The sequence below is a fragment of the Benincasa hispida genome, chromosome 3 (assembly GCF_009727055.1).
Source record: "Benincasa hispida cultivar B227 chromosome 3, ASM972705v1, whole genome shotgun sequence".
NCBI lineage: Eukaryota > Viridiplantae > Streptophyta > Magnoliopsida > Cucurbitales > Cucurbitaceae > Benincasa > Benincasa hispida.
This window is the reverse complement of record NC_052351.1, coordinates 15127309-15134698: the sequence shown is the minus strand read 5'-3', so window position 1 is coordinate 15134698 and position 7390 is coordinate 15127309. Positions and strand designations below refer to the sequence as shown.

Genomic DNA, 7390 nt, shown 5'->3' with positions numbered 1-7390 from the left:
TGAATGTAAACCTGTCGGTTAATACATGTCTAGCGGCCCGTAGGCACACTGTCAAACATGAAACTAGACCCGTAGGTCTTCTGAAACAAGACATGCGTCAAGGCGAGACAATAAACCGCTCTACTGGTCTATTCATGCATCACATACATAATATCAGTACTGATTAGAAATTTGAACATGCTCATAATACTTGTAACTGCCATATAACACGCAAAACATAATGACAAACAAAATCATGCTCCATAGTCCACCAAGTAACTTTATAGGTCTAATCTATGTCGCCTGGCACGAAGGCACCGATAATAGTATTACTTACCTCAACTTGGTTTCAAAAGTTTGCGCAAATAACTCTTTAATAGCCCTTGGATAAAACTCAAATCAATCCTAAGACATTAACCACAAGTTTAGTTTAGCAACTATGGCCTAGGAAGTGAGTCAAAAATTAAGTAAATCCTCGGGGTTTAAGTCCAAAGGATAACCAACCAACTTACACAAAACCTACCCAAACTAAAACTCTCTGTTGAAAAGAATGGTCTCTTCTTTGATAGCAACGCCCCATAATCTTCCAAAATCCAAATCCTGAAAGTCGACATAATGGGTAATAACTAAAATTGTTTCCAACACCAAGTGACACTCGAAAAAGACTCAAACACCAATCCTTGCCCAAAATAATCCAAAATTTGTCTGATGTAGAGGCAATCAAGAAAGCCCGAATACAAATTTTTTAGTAGACGAGAGTTCAGGTTGTACCTGTAAACCAACCTCCGACGGTAAAAACTCTTAGACTCCCGAATTTGGAGTATCCTACTGTGAATCCACCTGTTAAGTAGTCATACATTATGATAGGAACTCCCAATTCTCGGGCAAATATAGCCCTTTTGATCATTTCTTCACATGTATCTGAGTAGGATTCAAGTAATGCCCCTTGATTTCACCTGTTTCAGCCTGTGATTTATAAATAGCTTCCGCACAAAATAGGAAACGGTCTCTCCAACGCATAAATAGTTGGGAATTCACGTTTTCATCATCTTTGGTACAATCAAGTCCATCGCATAGACATTCATAAACTACTCTACCATAATTCTTAGCGAATAATCCCAATTTTGGTTTAATAGTACATCCCAATAGAGGGCGACCATACTTGTTCAATTTATCTCTTTCAACCTGGATACCATGAGGCGGGCCTTGGAAAGTTTTAATATAAGCAATAGGGATTCGCAAATCCTCCAGACGTAGAGCATGTAGAGCCTTGAATCCAAATACATTATCGACAATGGAAGTAAACATGTTAGTAACAGAACCTTCTTAAAAAAGATCTAGGGGATACGCTACATAAGCAATATATTGATTTCTTCTCCAGGAACAAGCTTGATTCCATATCATCGTCCTTTGTAACGATCAAGACTGGTAAGCCCATCGGTCCACACAGTTGTCCATGTACCAGTAGAAGATTTAGCAGCTACAACGGCCCCTACTTCCTCAGGTGGAACTCCCGGTTGAGGAGTTACTCGGAATGCTGCCAAGATATCAGTATCTTTGGTTTCATATTCAGGAGTATAATAAGTCAATTTCTAAATCTTAACACCAGCTTGAATCAACACTTGCTTTAGTTCTGTTTGTGGTGACATAAGTCCCTCCCTACACACCATGAATTAAGATTCTGCAACAAACAAGGTCTACTCGAATGAATTAGGAGTTATGAAACTTTATAGGAATCCTTTCACAAAATTCTCAACTAATTTATCAATTAATCAAAATGGTTCGTTATTAGACCATCGGTATTTGATTCACCAAATACAACATTATTTTGTATACTCTTTAATATGTATGGCGCAACCCAATCCTTTTTTTTTTTTTCAAATTTGTAATCTAATCTTTTTTCCTCAAAATATTGAATAAAAAACAAATTCACTCTTGACAGTGAATATGTTGTATATGCAAATCCTAGATGTGAAAATATGAGGAATTTCCTACGAAAAAAAAAGAAAGGGTATAGGTAGAAAAAGAAAAAACTAATAGATTAACACCTAAATCGATATGCTGAAATAAGAAATGAGGACAATGAAAATAAAAAATGACTCATAAATAGAGTTCGGGTTCGAATTCCATAGATAATATGGATGGTAATGTATATAATAATAGGCAAATGAAAGACTTTCGAAAGATTTTTATCCATCCACTTGATATTTTGAAAATGGGTTGGTTGAACTTGCAATTTGACTCATTCAAATGGCATAAGTCAACAATGGAATTTGATTCCATTGGACGGTACCGATGAAATCGAGCGCAAACTCCCATTTCATTTTTTATTGAATTAACCGATCAACTTGCTTTTCCATCGAACATTTATTTTGGATTTCAATAATTTCACGAGAGCTTCTCTAAGTGTTCCAGTCATCGGAGCGACTCTCGGTCAAATTTTCAACGTGCTTGGAGAGCCTATTATAATTTGGGTCTTGTAGATACTCGCACAACATTTCCTATTCATAGATCCACCACTGCTTTTATACAGTTAGATACAAAATTATCTATTTTTGAAACAGGAATTAAAGTAGTGGATCTTTTAGCCCCTTATCGACGTGGAGGAAAAATAGGACTATTCGGAGGGGCTCGAGTGGGTAAAACAGTACTCATTATGGAATTGGTCAACAACATTGCCAAAGCTCATGGAAGTGTATCCGTATTTGGAGGAGTAAGTGAACGTACTCGTGAAGGAAATGATCTTTACATGGAAATAAAAGAATCCGGAGTAATTAATGAAGAAAATATTGCAGAATCAAAAGTGGCTATACCCAATCTAAAAAAGGCAATGGCGGACGAACGACGTCGACTTGACTGGTCGCGGCGGCAGAAGCGAAACTGGACGCCTGGGTGCGGAGGCGAGACAGTGGCGGAAGACCGGCGCTGCTTTGCGGCAAGGTGAGGGGCGCTGACGAAGAGGCAAGGTGAGGTGGCGCTGCTTTGCGGCTAGGTGAGGCGGTGCTACGGCTAGGGTTTGGAAGGAACAGAAGAAGAAGGAAAAAGAAGAGGGACGACACGTGCGTGGGTTGAGGAGAGAGAGAGAAAACTTACTTTTTTGTCCTTTTTACTTTTCTCTTTTTTTTTAACCTTTCCTCAAGTATAAATAACAAAACTAAACTTCTTCCTTTTCCCTTTTAAAAACAAATTCCTTAATAAATTTCCAATATATATATATATATACTTATATATATTTTCTTTTAAAAATCCAATAAACATATTTATATTTAATTATCTCCATAGATAATCAAATCTCCAAATACAAGTCAAAATAAAACTCAATTAATTCCAAATAATTAAATCATATTTTAGTTTAACCAAAAAACATAAATCTCATATAATTTATCCGTAACCAACATAAAAAAAATTTAATTACAAAATAAATCAGAATATTACACATACGTATTAAAATCAGAATGGGAAACAGAGAAAATCAAGTTTCCGTTTCTTAATTTATATCGATAATTCTTCAAAAACTTTGAACTAGAAAAATAATATTCGCTTTTACAATGTGTATGAATGAATGACCAATGGCACCCGTAATATAATGGGCCAGACCCAAATTTTCATGGGCTTTTAGCATTTTGGATGAACTGATTAAGGCCTAGGGGGAATGTGGCTTCTTATCTATTAAAGTTATGGCAGAGTTTTGCCATTAGTATCAACATCCTGGGTTATTTGGGGACTCGGTAATGGAATGAGTGTAATGTAATCCAAAGTCGATGTTTTGGTTTATCATTTTGGTCCGATTTATAATATCACAAACTTACTCTATTTCCACAATTTTCAATCCAATCTTCTTTCTCACTATTTTTACGCTTCATGAACTTATTCTCGTTTCACTCTCGATTCCTCACTCATTCCAATATCGTTTAGATTCTCAATAATTTTAATTACATTCTAATTTTTCGAACCTATCATTTGATAAGACTTTTATATATTTGATAATTATTTAGTTTATTTTTTCTGTTTATTTTGTTTTATTTTCTGGGCTCCTTTCTATAATTAAAATAGAATTTTGCAAGAATCGAGAATATGACTTTCATAGAAAAGTCCGCACACCACTTTAGCCACCAAACATAAAATATAAATAAAAAAAAAAACATAATGATCATTGTCAAATTTAGCACTGTTTCAAGAAATAAAAATATTATCAAACAAATTTATTTCTTAAACAAATTATTCCCATATTGGCTTAATAAGGGATGACCATAGACTTATAAGATAAGACAATTATCAAATGTGTCCAAAGTAGATGATACTATACAATTACGGAGATATTTAGAAGGTCTCTTGTCGCTAATAAGTGGTATCAGAGTCATGGCTGGACTAGCTCATGTCAATAGAATCTTGGGTGCTCAAGTGTAATGAAGAGAGATGACCATTTAAGGAGATGCTTGCAAGTCGAAAAGTTCCATATTGACTCGATAAAGGAATGATTATGGATTTATAAGAGTGAACAACTATCTCTAATGGTATGAAACATTTTGTATAAAATAAAACGAAAAGTCAGTCGTTGTGGTCGGACTCTATTATGGATTTCTGACCACATTCTCTATAGGGCCCTTTTATCTCTTTCTTCTCCGAGCTCGGATTATGGAAGAAGGAACCGAGAAGAAAGTATCAGCAACAACAGGTTTTATTACGGGACAGCTCATGATGTTCATATTGATCTATTATGCGCCTCTACATCTAGCATTGGGTAGACCTCATACAATAACTGTCCTAGCTCTACCGTATCTTTTGTTTCATTTCTTCTGGAACAATCACAAACACTTTTTTGATTATGGATCTACTACCAGAAACTCAATGCGTAATCTTAGCATTCAATGTGTATTCCTGAATAATCTCATTTTTCAATTCCTTTAGGTTTATGCTCTACTCCGAGTCAATATCTGCCCGATTTGGATTTGCACATATAGGACAAATGCCCCAATAGCATTGATAGAAAACTTTTAATCAATCGAGTAATATTATGAATACGTTGGTTGAATATTTGGTTAAAAGCATGAAGTAAATTGAAAAAAAAAAGTCGTAGCAAAAAGACCTGTTATTGGGGCATTTTTCCTATATGTGCAAATCCAAATCGGGCAGATCTTGACTCGGAGTAGAGCATCAACCTAAAAGAATTGAAGAAGACCATTTGGGAATTGGATCCTTTTCCTCGTTCGAGAATCTCCTCCCTTCTTCCATTTCGTCCCGAAGAGTGACCGGGACCAATTCAGTCACGTTTTCATTCATTTGGAATTTGGGCTCTTCTACGTCATTTTTATTTACTTATTTTTCCCTCTTTTTTTTTTCTTTTTTTATTCCCTTCGATCAAGTCGAAAGTGGATAATATCATACCAAAAACTTTAAAAGCATTAATGTTGATATCATACAATATCAACATTAATCTCAACGAAACAAAATTTTACACAAATATAACTAATGAATAACTTTGTAAAAGTTCATAAATTTCAACGAAAAAAATTCTTTACATCATATATATATTTTATAATTTATTGAATGCATAAGTAAAAAGTTTTCTTCAACAATATTTAGAGTCAAAACTTATTAGAAAATTAAAATTACAATCCATTTTAAAGTTTAGAGTTAAAATTATGTAAACTTATTAGAAAATTAAAATTACAATCCATTTTAAAGTTTAGAGTTAAAATTATGTAAATTTATGATGCAATTTGATAAAAATAAAAGTGTACATAAGATTACAATTGATATAGCATAGCAACTTTAGTGGTGAGCATTATTTTTTAATCTAATTAAAATAAAGAAAACGGTTCATTTCAAATTATTATTTTGAGAATTTAAAATAAAATACATCAAATAAATAATGAACAAATAGAGAGATAAGTGGGTTTAATAGCGTGGCATCGCCCGTCCCAATTTCCGGCAATGGTTCCGTACTTCATTTATTTATTATTATTTTTTTTTGTGGTGGAGAAGTTGCCGGAGGAGAGTCGCCGGACGGGGGAGAGTTACCGGAGGGCATGTCCGCCACATAATGGTTAATTTAAAGTTTACTTCACCAACTTCCATTTTTTATTTGTTTATTTGCTTCCTACACTTTTAAATGGTCTAATATATTTTATGTGAATATCAATTTATATTCTTAAATTTTGGAGGGTATGAATTTAAACTTTAAACTAATAATTGTATCAATTTACGCTATAAAATATCAATTTAAACTTTAAATTAATTATTGTATCAATTAAAACTCTAATTTTTCATAAATTTATCGATCTAAACCTTGAACTTCAATTTAAACACTCAATTATGTTTTATTCGGATAAATATCATATGAGTTTTATAATTTTATTAATTAAATATCTGAAATTACGCAACCAAATCAATTTAAACTCTCAATTGAGATTTATTTGAAAATTGTTCATTCAAATTATTATCGTCAATCTCATTAACTCGACATTCATAGAAATCTATACACGTATAAGAATTTATACATTGACGATTTTCAAATATAATTCTAACAAAATTTTAAATCGATCCACTTATAATAATTTATAAGTTTAATCGAAAAAGTTAAATGTTTTGCATGACATCTTTCAAATTAAAGAATACATAATGTTACATTTACGAAAATTGAGGGTTTAAATAAATATACTAATGAAACTTCGTGATTTCAATTTATATAATTATTAATTTGGAGTTTAAATTGATACAATCTCCAAAATTCAGATTTAAAGTGATATAATTATTAGTTTATGGTTTAAATTAGTAAAAGCTGACATTTGTCCTATACTTTTTGTCTTTCAATTTTATGTCTAATAAATTCATCCATTTTTATTTTTTAAAAAAATTCAATGTCTCTAATATATTTAAATTTTAAAGAAAAAAAATAAATGATTGATCAATTATATAGAAATTTTAATATTATTTCCAATGAAACTATAAATATCCAATTTTTATATTTAGTAGACATTTAAATTTGAAATAAAATAGTTGGGATTCGTTGTTAGATATACAATTGAAAATTTATCGACCCATTGAACACAAAATTGTAAGTTAAAAAATACTGCACTTTGGATCCTTTAAATTTTAGAAACTAACTATAAAACAAGTGGAAAGGTAATTAAACTATAAAACAAGGGTGGAGACTTGTAAGCATACCAGATTCCTTTACTTCACAGTTTATGAAAAATATTTACTTTAACTGTTCACTTTTGGAAGCAAAATTGGGTCCCAATTCATCCTATCTATGGAAAAGTTTATTATGAGGAAAAAGCATCTTAAATTTGGGTCTTAGACTTAGATGCTGCATTGGTAATGGTAATTCAATAAGAATAGACAAAGATTAGGGGAGTTCGTAGATTGGTTGAAGGATTTTTTTAACCCAATCCAATTGTCCGAGTTG

The 7390-nt window shown here is 32.4% G+C and overlaps 1 pseudogene; it reads right to left on the bottom strand.

Moving 5' to 3' along the window:
- Positions 1-739: 739 nt before the first annotated feature.
- LOC120073462 lies at positions 740-1649 on the bottom strand (annotated as a pseudogene).
- Between the last annotated feature and the right edge of the window lie 5741 nt (positions 1650-7390).